This window comes from Scyliorhinus torazame, chromosome 17, assembly GCF_047496885.1.
Source record: "Scyliorhinus torazame isolate Kashiwa2021f chromosome 17, sScyTor2.1, whole genome shotgun sequence".
NCBI lineage: Eukaryota > Metazoa > Chordata > Chondrichthyes > Carcharhiniformes > Scyliorhinidae > Scyliorhinus > Scyliorhinus torazame.
In genome coordinates, this window is record NC_092723.1 from 69,577,475 (window position 1) to 69,591,850 (window position 14,376).

At 53.3% G+C, this 14,376-nt stretch overlaps 1 protein-coding gene across 3 annotated transcripts in view; it reads right to left on the reverse strand.

The window, feature by feature from the left end:
- LOC140393932 (uncharacterized) overlaps nucleotides 1–14,376 on the reverse strand; it is a 224,242-nt gene that overhangs the window by 195,563 nt on the left and 14,303 nt on the right. The gene's annotated exons all lie outside the window — the stretch shown is intronic.

Consider the following 14,376-nt stretch of genomic DNA (forward strand, 5'->3'; position numbering starts at 1 on the left):
TAAAATTTACCTCTCAAAAATAGAAAGTCAAAGCTAGAATCTAATGAAATCTCGAGGTTCCCTGATCTGTGATGTACAGTACAGGATTATGCAGCATATTTACTCACTGAAATATTGAAGAGGCTCAGATCCTTGCAAATTAAGGAGGGTGAGGGATTTGGTCTGCTTCAGAGTGACAGTGAGAGACTGGGTGTAATTCAGAGTGATCATAGAAGTATCATAGAATCCCTACAATGCAGAATGAGACCATTCGGCCCATCGTGTTTGCATCAACCCTCCAAAATAGCACTCTAATCTAGGCCCACTTCCCCACCCTATCCCCATAAATCCACCTAAACTTTGAACACTAAGGGGCAATTTTGCATGGCCAGTCCACCTAACCTGCGCATTTTTGGACCGTGGGAGGAAACTGGAGCACCCGGAGGAGACCCACGCAGACACGGCAAACTCCACACAGACAGTCACCCAAGGCTGGAATTGAACCCGTGTTCCTGGCACCCGGCGTCGATTCCGATTTTCCCCCGACGCCCGATTCTCCGTCCTATCGGGAAATGTTATCCAGCCATTGCGAGTTGGAGAATCCAGCGCATGATCTTTGATTTTATCGTTTATGCATCTATTTATAAATCCAAGTAACCCATATTATTTTATTTATCTACTTTATCACTTTGCCCTCCTGCTTTCTAAGATTTTGTCCCGATGGATATCTGCTCCATCTGCACATTTTAGAACGGTGTCATTACAGTACTGTCTTTCCATACTATTCTTCCTGAAGTGCATAACTTCACACTTCTCTGCATTGAACTCCATCTGCCATGTTTCTGCTCATTTAACTCTCCTGTTCGTCATTCTGCAGTCTCCAGCTCTCCTATCACTGTCTCCTACTTTGCCTCATATCATCTGTAAACTTTATAATGCTCACACCTGAGCCCAGTTCATTTATTTTTTTAATATAAATTTGGAGAATCCACGTTTTTCCAATTAAGGGGCAATTTAGTATGGCCAATCCACCTACTCTGGACATCTTTGGGTTGTGGGGGCGAAACCCACGCAAACACGGGGAGAATGTGCAAACTCCACATGGACACTGACCCGGGGCCGGGATCGAACCCGGGTCCTCTGCACCGTGATGCAGCAGTGCTAACCACTGCACCACCGTGTTCTGTCCAGTTCATTTATAAGAGTTGAACAAAGTAATGGATCCAAAACCTTGGGGGGAACCGATACAACTCTCCAACCTGAAAATATCCATCCCCCGTCAGTCGCTGCTTCCTGCCACTGAGCCAGTTCTATATTCATGATGACACTTCCCTCTGGGGTAGCACGGTAGCACAGGGGCAGCACGGTAGCACAAGTGGATAGCACTGTGGCTTCACAGCGCCAGGGTCCCAGGTTCGATTCCCCACTGGGTCACTGTCTGTGTGGAGTCTGCACGGTCTCCCCGTGTCTGCGTGGGTTTCCTCCGGTTTCCTCCCACAGTCCAAATGCGTGCAGGTTAGGCAAATTGGCCATGATAAATTGCCCTTAGTGACCAAAAAGGTTAGGAGAGGTTATTGGGTCATGGGGATAGGGTGGAATTGAGGGCTTAATTGGGTCGGTGCAGACTCGATGGGCCGAATGGCCTCCTTCTGCACTGTATGTTCTATGTTCTAAAAATATGGGGCGTCATTCTCCGACCCCCCCCCCGCCGGGTCGGAGAATGGCCGTTGGCCGCCGTGAATCCCGCCCCCGCCCCCGCCGAAGTCTCCGGTACCGGAGATTGGGCGGGGGCGGGAATCGGGCCGCGCCGGTTGGCGGGACCCCCCGCTCAATTCTCCGGCCCGGATGGGCCGAAGTCCCGCCCAGAAATTGCCTGTCCCGCCGGCGTAAATCAAAGCTGGTATTTACCGGCGGGACCAGGCGGCGTGGGCGGGCTCCGGGGTCCTGGGGGGGGGGCGCGGGGCGATCTGACCCCGGGGGTGCCCCCACGGTGGCCTGGCCCGCGATCGGGGCCCGCCGATCCGCGGGCGGGCCTGTGCCGTGGGGGCACTCTTTCCCTTCCGCCTCCGCCACGGCCTCCACCATGGCGGAGGCGGAAGAGACTCTCCCCACTGCGCATGCCGCATTTCCGCGCCAGCTGGCGGGGCAACAAACACCATTTCCGCCAGCTGGCGGGGCGGAAATCCCTCCGGCGCCAGCCTAGCCCCTCAATGTTGGAGCATTCCGCACCTTTGGGCCGGCGCGATGCCCGTCTGATTGGCGCCGTTTTTGGCGCCAGTCGGCGGACATCGCGCCGTTGGGGGAGAATTTTGCCCATGTTCTTAATTCCAAGGGTTCCACATTCTTAACAAGCCTCCTGTTTGGCACTGCGTTTAATACTTACAAAAGGTCCATATGAAAAACATCTACTTTTTCATCTCTCCTTTGAAGATACCTCATTGTTCACCTTGCATTTTTCTTGCCAACCTTTGACTCAAATTTATTTGTCCCAGATCCGTATTTACCCCACTGAAGTTAGCTTTCCCTCAGTTAATTATTTGTCTTTTTCCATAGTCAGCCGTATACATATGACACAATGGTCACTGCCCCTAAATGTTCACCTACTGACACTTGATCTGCTTGTCTCATCTCTCCCCCAAGAACTCGGTCTAGCGGTGCCCCCCTCCTCTTTGGGCTGGTAATATATTAATGATGAAAAATTTCCTGATATCCTCAAGGAACTTTTGCCCCTCTCTGCCCTTTACACTATTGCTATCCCAGTCTATATTTGGATAATTAAAGTCTCCCGTTATAAATGCTGTACAATTGTTGTACCTTTCTGTAATTGCTTTGCAAATTTGTTCCTCTACAACTTTCCCACTAGTTGGTGGCCGATAGACTGCACTAGCCATGTAATTGCATCTTTTTTGCCCCCCCCCGCCCCCACCCCCGTACAAGCCAAATAGATTTTGTCCTTGATCCCCCTTTCTCCAACACTGTAATGCTCTTCTTTATCAATGCCACCACTCCTTCCCCTTTTCTGCCTTTCCTATCTTTCCTGCACACCTTGTATCCAGGTTGCTATGATCCCAGTTGATGTTAATACTGGATAAGTCAGATCCCAGAATGAAAACCTGGCTTCGTAGATCTTTATTTTTCTTTAGAAACCTTGGAGATCAGGGGCGTCATTCTCCGACCCCCCAGAGGGTCGGAGAATGGCCGTTGGCCGCCGTGAATCCCGCCCCCGCCGGTTGCCGAAGTCTCCGAAGGGAGAAAAGTCGGCGGGGCGTTAATGTCGCCGCTGCCGCGGAAAATGTCACGGGTCTGCGCAAGGCAGCCGATTTTCGGCCTGCCGATATTCTCCCTTCCGGATGGGCCGAAGTCCCGTCGACGTGATGACCGTTCACGTCGATGTAAATTAAACCTCCTTTTCATCGGCGTGACCCTGTGCTCCAGGGTCACGCCGACCAGCGTGGAGGTGAGTGACGGCCTGGGGGGTTGGCTCTGGGCAGGCGATGGCGTGGCCGCAGTCTGAATGCGTGAGGAGAGGTGTGTCTCGGCTTGTGTGTGTGTGTGTGCGGCGGGGGGGGGGGGGGGGGGTGCGGTTAGAATAGGCTGGGCTCCGGGGGAGTGCCGGGAGGGGGTCCGTGCCGGGGTGGAGGTTGGGGGAGGGGTCCGTGCCGGGGAGGGGGATGGGGGGGTCCGTGCCGGGGAGGGGGATGGGAGGGCAAGTGAGTTGGTCCACCTGGCCAGGTGCCAGCCTCCAACAGTTGGACCCATGCGGTCCATGCCACCTGGCTGGGGGGAGGAGGGGATATGGGCAATGATGACATGTCGTCGTTCCCCTCCCCCCACCAGGCCGTCATGTTTTCAGATCATCCAGCGATGTTGGCCGCTGTGGCGGCAGCCGCTCATGTCTATGTTGCCCTGGATGAGGAGAAGGAGGAGGAGGAGGAGCGTGCCAGAGAGGCGGCGCAGGCTGCTGCAGAGGGGCAGGCGGCAGCCGCCCAGGCTGGAGGGACACCCGACTGACAGGACGAGGAGGGGGAGGAGGACGTCGCGGCCCCACGGCAACGGAGGCACCCGAGGGCGCCCCGTGTGTACCGGCCCCGGCAGTCATACCAGGATCTCACGGACCGGGAATGCAGGGGGAGACTCCGGATGAGGCGGGAAACCGTGGCACACATCTGCCACCTGCTGGCACACCTGTCACCGCGTGGCACTGGCGGGGGACACCCTCTCCCCGTGTCCGTCAAGGTTACGGTGGCCCTGAACTTTTATGCAACGAGGTCATTCCAGGCACCAAGTGGGGACCTGTCCGGCATATCGCAGACATCGGTGCACCGGTGCATCCGGGCAGTGACAGATGCCCTATATGCCATGGCGCACAGCTACATCCGCTTCCCCGTGGACCGGGCCAGCCAAGATGCCCGGGCCGTGGGCTTCTCTGCCGTAGCCGGGTTCCCCATGGTCCAGGGCGCGATCGATGGGGTGCACGTCGCCGTGCGGCCACCTGCAGATAACAGGGCCGTGTTCACTAATAGGAAGGGGACCTATTCGATGAACGTACAGGTGGTCTGCGACCACCGCATGATGATCCTGCACGTCTGCGCCCGTCACCCAGGCAGTGTACACGACTCATTCGTGTTGTCGCGGTCATCCATCCCCGGCATGTACGAGGGACGCCATCCCCGGCTGAGGGGCTGGTTGCTGGGCGAAAGGGGCTACACATTGCAATCGTGGCTGATGACGCCTATACGGAGGCCACGCAATGAGGCGGAGACCACTACAATGATGCCCATGTAGCGACAAGGGGAGTGATAGAGAGGTGCTTTGGCGTGCTGAAGATGCGTTTCAGGTGCCTGGACCTCTCTGGGGGCGCCCTCCAGTATCGGTCAGATATGGTCGGCCGCATCATTGTGGTGTGCTGCGTCCTGCACAACATAGCCCAACAGAGGGGCGATGTGCCGCAGGCAGAGGAGGGCGGAGTGGAGGAGCAGCAGGAAGAGGCGCAGTCCTCCCCAGATGATGGGGATGGGGGTAATGGTCAGGGCAGACGGGGTAGACACAGGCGGGTGGCTGTCCACCGTTACCGGCTGGCCCAGCGGGCACAGGACAGACTGATAGACGCCCGCTTCACTGACTAGATGGGCGTGGGAATCGGGTAGTATGGCCACAGACCGCACACCATGGCAACAGCCGACCACTCACACACCCCACCCATCCACCCACCCAGCACCCTCACCCCCCTCCCCAACCCCACCCACCCCACCCACATGCACACCACCACCCCCCCCCCCCCCCCCATGGCCGATCCACCTGCGGCACAACGGGCCGGGCTCACACAGTTGCGGGTGGACGCGTGTCTATCGCAGGCCATGGAGGATGATGACAACCCGCCCTGCGGTGAGCTCCTGGCTCTACATCGTTGGACTATGTCTGACCCATGGCCACAGTACCACCATCCACCCGGACCATCCCTGCATGCGGCTGTGACACTGCAGCGCACGGTCCCGTCCTCTGCCCGGGGGATGTTGATGGCGGCCCAGGGGGAAGGGGGCAGACTCACCTGGGGCTGAGGTAAGACCACCCCTCACACACACACTTGCGCTCAACGTAAATGACACCCCCGCACACTTTGGACAGAGCACAAAGGCAGCTTCTGTAGGTGTAACATTGACTTTAATAACCAAAGGAGTTCATGCAGGTGCCCTAGCCCCTAAAACTCATCTGTGCCCTGCAACCGTGCCAACTTACTCAGTGTCTAATTGTTTGGCCTTACGGGCCCTTTGACTACGTCCACGTGGTTCCCCAGACGATACAGCAGAACTGGAGGTGGACTCCTGTGATTCCTGCCCTCTGACACTGGATCCCTTTGGCGGCCGTTTCCTGGGGCGTCCTGGCCTAGATGGGCCAGGCTGCGGCCCGGGCGACTGCGATGGCGAGCTGCCAGCCTGTCCTGCCCGTTGCCCACCCGATGCACCTGGGACGGAAGGGGGGGAGTCCGAGGTGTCGCGGTGTACCGGGACCTCCCCTACAGAGGGAGCCGGGACGGACCACACCACCTCCTCCTCCCTCGGGTTGCCCGATGGCCCCCAGGCCTCTACATGGGTGGGGGATGCGAACGGACTGGCCATCCAACGCCCCCCCCCGACATCTGGCGCTGCCAGTCCTGGAGGCCCGTGCTGGTATCGACAGGGGTCTGCAGGTTTGCAGCCATGGAGCCCAGGGGGTTGGCAAACCCTGTCTGTGACAGTGCGACGCCGGCTCGCACATGGCCACTGGCGCCGATGCCCTCAGCGATGGCCTGCAGAGACTGGGCCATGGCCTGCTGAGACTGGGCCATGGCCTGCAGAGACTGGGCCATGGCCTGCTGAGACTGGGCTATGGCGTTGAGCGCCTCTGCCATCTGGCGCTGGCACTGGCTCATGGCCTCCTGTGAGAGGGCAGCCATTTCCTGGGCCACAGACGCCGCCTGCACGGAAAGCCCCAGGCCTCGCAAACCGTTCCCCATGTCTGACACCGTCGCACCCATTGCCTCCACCGCGGACGCCACCCATGCAGTGTCGGCCTGGGTGGCACGCATGACCGGGACCACTCCCAGTTTCTGGACGCGGGTGGACTCCTCCACCTGCGACCGCAGCCGCCGCAAGCCGCCCGTCACCCTCTTCGCTCGTCTCCGGGTCGGTGGTTGCATCAGATCTATGTGTGGGTGTGGTAACTCCAGGAACCCGGGATCCATCTGGGCGGCAGATGTTCGCTTGGGCTGGGCTGCCCTCCGACCGCCCGGCCCCTCTGCTGCTCCTACCTCCACCTGCTGTACCGGGTCGGCTGTGTTGTGCGCACCAGTGAGTGTACCAGACGCCTCATCACTAAAGTGCCCAACCGAGGTGAGTGTTTCTGCGATGGTGGAGGGTGTTGGTGACAGCAGTGGCGTTGTGTCGTGCTCTTCGTCCCACTCTGAGTCCATGGCACTTTGGGGTGGGGGTTCGTCTCCACCCATCCACTCTGAGTAACTGTCCGGTATTTCGTCTTCCTGGGTAGTGCTGTCCCGGGTACTGCTGTCCCGGGTAGTGGTGTCCCGGGTAGTGGTGTCCTGGGTAGTGGTGTCCTTGGTAGTGGTGTCCTGGGTAGTGGTGTCCTGGCTCGGATGTGACGGGGGCCTGTGGCTGCCCCCCTCATCGCTGGGTGGTCGCTCCCGCACGTGACGGGGGTGTCGTCTCCCTGTTGCTCCAGGTCTCTCCGTCTCCCGTGGTGTGCGAGGGGCATCCTGCGGGCGTTGCATGCTGGAGGGTGCTGGTCTCTCCGTCTCCCGTGGTCTCCGAGGGGCATCCTGCGGGCGTCGCATGCTGGAGGGTCTGGGTCTCTCCGTCTCCCGTGGCCTCCGAGGGGCATCCTGCGGGCGGTCTGCATCTGCGGGGATGGGTGCCTGGATGTTTGGTCCTGCGATGCACAATGAAGCATGCATGGTTAGACATCAGGCAGTGATCAGGTGATACGGGGGAGGTTGGATATAGGGGAGGGGGGATATGGGGACGGGCTGTCGGTGGCTCACTTGCTACTACGCCCCCGACCTCTGCATCAGCAACCTCCCGGTCCTCAGGTCCGCCAGCCAGTTCCAGGGCCCTTTCCTGGTGTTCGGTCAGTGGCCTCTCATCAGCGGGGCCTCCTCCAGTCCTCACATGCTCCCTATTGTTGTGTGCGCGCTTCTCGTGTGGGTGGGGGGGGGGGTGTGGCAGGGGTAAAAGGCAACACTGTTAGGCAGATATATGAATGCACGCCATCGGTTGCGCGTGCATTGCAGAGGTTAAGGTTAGGGCTGGATTCACTTGGGGATATGGGGGAGGGGGGGATATGGGGAGGGGGGGATATGGGGGAGGGGGGATATGGGTGATATGGGGGAGGGGGGATATGGGGGATATGGGGGAGGGGGATATGGGGAGGGGGGATATGGGGGAGGGGGGATATGGGGGAGGGGGGATATGGGGGAGGGGGGATATGGGGAGGCTCACCCTGCCTGCTCTGACGAGGTCGTTCACCTTCTTGCGGCACTGGGTGCCTGTCCGTGGTGTCAGGGCCGCAGTGGTGACGGCCTCTGCCACTTCCCTCCACAGACGCCGGCTGTGGCGTGGGGCAACTCTGCGGCCGTGCCCGGGATACAGGGCGTCCCTCCTCTGCTCCACCACGTCCAGGAGCGCCTCCACATCGCGTGACTCGAACCTCGGGGCTGAGCGACGGCCAGCCATCCAGTCGGGTGTTGTGGTCGGGTGTTCCGGTCGGGTGGGGGGGAGCAGCGCGGCCTTATGAGCCGTCACGCCGTGCGGCGCGTATAACGCTGCACGGCGTGAACCACTGCGCAAGCGCGGATCCCGTTACGTCGCTGCTAGCCCATTTCGGGCCGGAGACTATCGACCCATTTTTCCGACGTGACGCAAGTCGGATTTGCGCCGTTTTTTGCGCCGATCGGCGGACTTTCCGCCGATAACGGAGAATTTCGCCCCAGTTATTTAACACATTCACAAGACTCTACCAATGTACTGTTAACAAAAAGAATAAAATGTTTATTAAACAAGAAAAAAATTAATTATATTTGATGAGACATTGAGGTTTGAACAATTTCAATACAGATACCAGAAAATGATTTAAACTCACTCTAATCCTTTTATCCTAACAACCCTTATAGATACAAAACTCCAGTGAAGATTGGGCTTGCTTAATTTCAAACAGATTTCTTCCAGTGGACATCTGAGCATTGACTAGATGCTGGTATATTTCCTGATACATCACAAAACTACAATCCAAACCCAATATTACTCAGCTTTAGAGCAAATACATCTGTTCCCCAAATTCTTTTTAGAAATTTAGAGTGCCCAATTTATTTTTCCAATTAAGGGGCAATTTAGCGTGGCCAATCCACCTAGCCTGCACATCTTTGGGTTGTGGGGGCGAAACCCACGCAAACACGGGGAGAATGTGCAAACTCCACATGGACAGTGACCCAGAGCCGAGATCGAACCTGGGACCTCAGTGCCGTGAGACAGCAGTGCTAACCATTGCGCCACCATGCTGCCCTAAATTCAGTTCCTCAGTAGGCTCGCAGAAGTTCTTATTATAAAATTTAGGCCTTCTGCCTGCACCATCTGGCATACACACACTAACAGACAGCCCTCCTGTGTTTTCCTGTCTTCCTGTGTGTCTTTGGACCCTGTCGCTAGGCAGCAGCACAGTTTTTCCTACTTTATGTTGTTTTTTACACTTGAATAAACTACCCTTGGTAACCTATTTCAAGACTGTAAAACCTCATAAAAAATGCATGGATGCAACAAGACCCCAGAATTCATGGCACCTAGCTCACAAAAACCTCTAAATGAAACTAAAACCGGGTTTCACCTTTATTGATACCCAAATGCCAAATACAAATTAAACTTAAACCTATACATTGTTCCTAACAAGGTATATTTCATAGAATCATAGAATCCATACAGTGCAGAAGGAGGCCATTCAGCCCATCAAGTCGGCATTGACCCTCCAAAAGAGTAGGCCACACAGGCCCACTCCCACTGCCCTATCTCCGAAACCCCACCTGCACATTGAGATTAAATTTAGCATGGTCAATCCATCTAACCTGCACATCCTTGGACACGAAGGGGCAATTTAGCATGGTCAATCCACCTAACCTGCACATCTATGGACTGTGGGAGGAAACAGGAGCACCAGGAGGAAACCCACGCGGACGCAGGGAGAACAAGCAAGCTCCGCGTAGATAGTCACCAAAGACCAGAATTTAACCAGGTCCTGGTGCTCTGAGGCAGCAGTGCTTACCACTGTGCCACCATGCCACCCAGGGACTGGGTGTATTTAACACCCAGTCCTGCCCGTCTTTGAGCCAAGCCTTTGTTAGAGCCACAACATCATATTCCTACATGGTAATCGGCCCCTGTAATTCACTAATCTTATTTACCACACTCTGTGCATTCATATACATGCACAGTAACCCGGATTTAGACTCTACTGTTGTTTCCTTTTCTCTGACCCCACCTTAATAAGTTAAAAGGTGGGGTCAGAGAAAAGGAAACAGCTGTAGATTCATAGAATTCTTACAGTGCAGAAGGAGGCCATTCAGCCCATCAAGTCTGCACTGACCCTCTGAAAGAGCACACTACCTAGCCCCAACCCTATCCCCATAATCCCACCTAACCTCTTGGACACTAAGGGGCAATTTAACATGGCCAATCCACCTAACCTGCACATCTTTGGACTGTGGGAGAAAATTGGAGCACCCGGAGGGAACCCACGCAGACACGGCGAGAAAGTGCAAACTCCACACAGTCACCCAAGGCTGGAATTGAACCCGGGTCCTTGGTGCTGTGAGGCAGCAGTGCTAACCACCATGCCACTGTGTCGCCCTTGTGCAGCATTTTGGTCTCTTTAAGGAAGGATTTATTTACTATAAAGGGAGTGCAAAAGAGGTTCATCAGACTAATTCCTGGGATGGTGGGACTGTCCTGTGAGGAGAGATTGAGGAGTCTTGGCCTATGTTCCCTAGGGTTCAGACAATGAGAGATGATCTCATTGAAATTTACAAAATTCTTCAGGGGTTAGACAGGGCAGCTGCGTAAAAGATGTTTCTCCTGACTGTGGGGTTTGGAACTAGGGGACATAGTCCCAGGCTAAAGGTTGTGTCATTTAGAACTGAAAAGAGGAGGAATTTCTCCAGTGAATCTTTGGAATTCTCTACCCCAGAGAATTGTGCAAAGTCAATCATTGAGTATGTTTAAGACAGAACTCAATAGGTTTGGGGATACTAATGACATCAAGGGATATGGGGGTCGTGCAGGAAAGTGGCACTAAGGTAGATAATCAGCCATGATCTAGTTGAATGGAGGAGCAGACTCGAGGGGCTGAATGGCCTATTCCTGTTCCTATCTTCCTATGTTCTCATGTTCCACCTATGCTTGGTCTCTTCCTAAATCACTGAAATTAGTTCTTCCCTAGTTAAGCATTTTTAACTGTAATGTTTTCAGGTCTCTTTCCAGAATAAATTATGGTGTTTCCACCGTTAGCATGATAATCGCTCACTGTAACACTTGCCCCATTTCTTTTCCTAGGACCAGATAAAACATTGTTTCCTTCCTTTTTGGACTGGAGACATTGAGAAAATTGTCTGTGCACGTTTCAGAGATTTCTCTCCTTCCCTACCTTTAGCACAATGTTTTCTTTCCCAGTCTATATTAAGGTCATTAAAGTCTCCTAATATTACAACTCTATTTTTGTTACATACCATTGAAATTTGCCAGCATATTTGCTCATTTATCTCCACACATGGCTTCGAGCTGTGTAAAATAGACTCCAAGCAATGTAACAGCTCTCCTTCCATTTCTCAACTCAGGTCAAATAGATTCAGTCCTCATACATTTGAACGATAAAATCATCCTGAATCAATATTGCCACACTGCTTTGTTCATCTCAATCACCCCTGAATACTGGTGACTAAGGACATGAAAGAACTATTCCTGGCCCTGTTTGAATCATGTCTCAATTAACATAAAGATTCACGGTGCCAAGGATGTGGATTTGATCCCGGCCCTGGGTCACTGCCCGTGCGGAGTTTGCACTCTCTCCCGTATCTGCGTAGGTCTCACCCCGACAACCCAAAGATGTGCGAGGGTAGGTGGATTGGCCACGCTAAATTATCCCTTACTTCGGAACAATTTAAAAAAACTAAAGTAATGATGTTGTAATCCCTTCTGCGGCCAATCCTTTGTTAGTTACAATTTGGGCATTGACGTACTGTAGATACAGTTTATTATCTTCCCCATCACTTTCATGATCTCTCTCGATTTACTCCTTGCAGATTTCAGGGCTATTTCTAATTTTACAGCTATGTATATTTCTCATTGCTTCTCCTTTCTGTTATGTTCTGGTAATTGTCCTGCTGCCAAACGAGTTTAAACCCTCTCTGCCGCCTATGGGGGCACGGTAGCACAGTGGTTAGCACTGTTACTTCACAGTGCCAGGGACCCAGGTTCGATTCCCGGCTTGGGGCACTGTCTGTGCGGAGTCTGCACTTTCTCCCCGTGTCTGCATGGGTTTCCTCCGGATGCTCCGATTCCCTCCCATTAGTCCCGAAAGACGTGCTTGTTAGGTAATTTGGACATTCTGAATTCTCCCTCTATGTACCCGAACAGGCGCTGAAGTGTGGCGACTAGGGGCTTTTCACAGTAACTTCATTGCAGTGGTTTTTTTTTATTTAGAGTACCCAATTCATTTTTTCCAATTAAGGGGCAATTTAGCATAGCCAATCCACCTAACCTGCACATCTTTGGTTTGTGGAGGGGAAACCCACGCAAACACGGGAAGAATGTGCAAACTTCACACGGACAGTGACCCAGAGTCGGGATCGTACCGACCTCAGCGCCGTGAGGTTGCAGTGCTAACCACTGCGCCGCCGGTCTGCCAACTTAATTGTAGTGTTAATGTAAGCCTACTTGTGACACTAATAAAGATTATTATTATTAACAGCACTAGTCAACCTCTTAGCAGGAACATTGTTCCTTGCTTTGTTCAGGTCCAAACCATTCATCTTCTCCAGCTGCCCCCTACCCATTGCCCCAAGAATCTGAAAGTCTCCTTCCTGCACCACTTTTCCATATATTTACCAGCCCAACCTTCCTATTGTCAAGGATAGAAATGCAGGAGCCTTTAAGAGTAAGTAAAGTTTTTTTTAATGTATTTACGGAATGTCAGCTTCGCTGGTTATGCCAGCATTTATTACCCATCACTAGTTTCCCTTCAGAAGGTGGTGATGAGCTGCCTTCATGAACCACTGCAGTTCCTGAGGTGTAGGTACACCCACAGTGCTATTAGGGAGGGAGTTCCAGGATTTTGACCCAGCGACAGTGAAGGAATGGCGATATATGTCCAAGTCGGGGTGGTGAGTGACTTGGAGGGGAACCTCCAGGTGGTGGGATTCCCAGATATTTGCTGCTCTTGTCCTTCTAGATGGTAGTGCCGTGGGTTTGGAAGGTGCTGATTAAGGATTTGGCAAGTTCCTCTTGTAGATGGTACACATGGCTGCCACAGTTCGCCGGATGGGGCGCCAATCAAGTGGGCTGCTTTGTCCTGGATTGTATCGAGATTTGAGTGTTGTTGGATATGCACTCATCCAGACAAGTGGAGAGTATTCCATTACACTCCTGACTTGTGCCTTGTAGATGGTGAACAGGCTTTAGGGGGTCAGGAGGTGAGTTACTAACTAAGTAACGTTGCCATAGTCCCAGATGACCAAAGGTCTGCTTTGAGGAGAAGAGCTGACTGGTGGTGATTTAACCTGAGGACCTCAGGTGAGGTGCAGGTTTGAGAAGGTGGGGTAATTGAACCCGCTCTGTTGGCCTCGCTCGGCATCACAAACCAGCTGTTCAGTGAACTGAGCTAAACCAGCATCTTCTACAGCTGCACCCTTCCCAATGTCCCAAGAATCTGAAAGTCTCCTTCCTGCACCATTTTTCCATATTTACCACCTCTACCTTCCTACCTGTCATAATATACATCTATGCATATAATGGAGTGCAGACAGGCAGTGATTGGCACACAGGATGACCAGTAAGCACACAGATCAGAGCAGCCAATCACCAGACAGAACACGACCACTATAAAGCCAGAGGGCACCAGTTTTCCTGTTCTCTCGGGACCCAGCCTCTGGGACAGTCAGAGTTAGTGAGCTGGCCAGTGCAAACACCATGTGGTAGCTAGTAAGTCTGGTTAGGCTAGTATCAGGTCTCTAGTCAAGTCAGCATAGTGTCAACCCACAGTTGAACATGTATAATAGTTTAGATGTTAAATAAAATCATGTTGCATCTTATCAAGTGTTGGAGGTCTGTCTCTCGCTACACTGCATCAAGTGCAGTCCACATCGACCCAGACTACCCAACACATCACTATCGTCAATGTTAGAAATGCAGGAACCTTGAAGAGTAAACCAGGTCTAGCTTCAGAGTGAATTGAGAGCAGCTGATACTCATTGAGGCTTGCATTAAGAGCTGGGTTTATTCCCAGTAGGAAGGGGAAGTGGGCTGCTTCTGGGCAGGGAGAGGATTGAGAAAGGAAGGGCGGAAGCCAGTGTTTGTACTGAAATTAAGGTATCAGAATAAAACAGTTGTGAATCATCAGATAATTCACATGTTTTCATATACATTTACACGTCGCATTGAGGGTAATCCTGAGGCTATTACTTTTGAGGTCCTGTTTTTATCATCTTTCTTAGCTCCTGAAAAAGCTGCCTGAAGGACTTCAACTCTTTTTATAGAATAGAATCATAGAATCCCTACAGGGCAGAAAGAGGCCATTCAGCCCATTGAGTCTGTACTGACCCTTTGAATGAGCTACACATTTAAACTCCTCCATCCACCCCGCCCCATA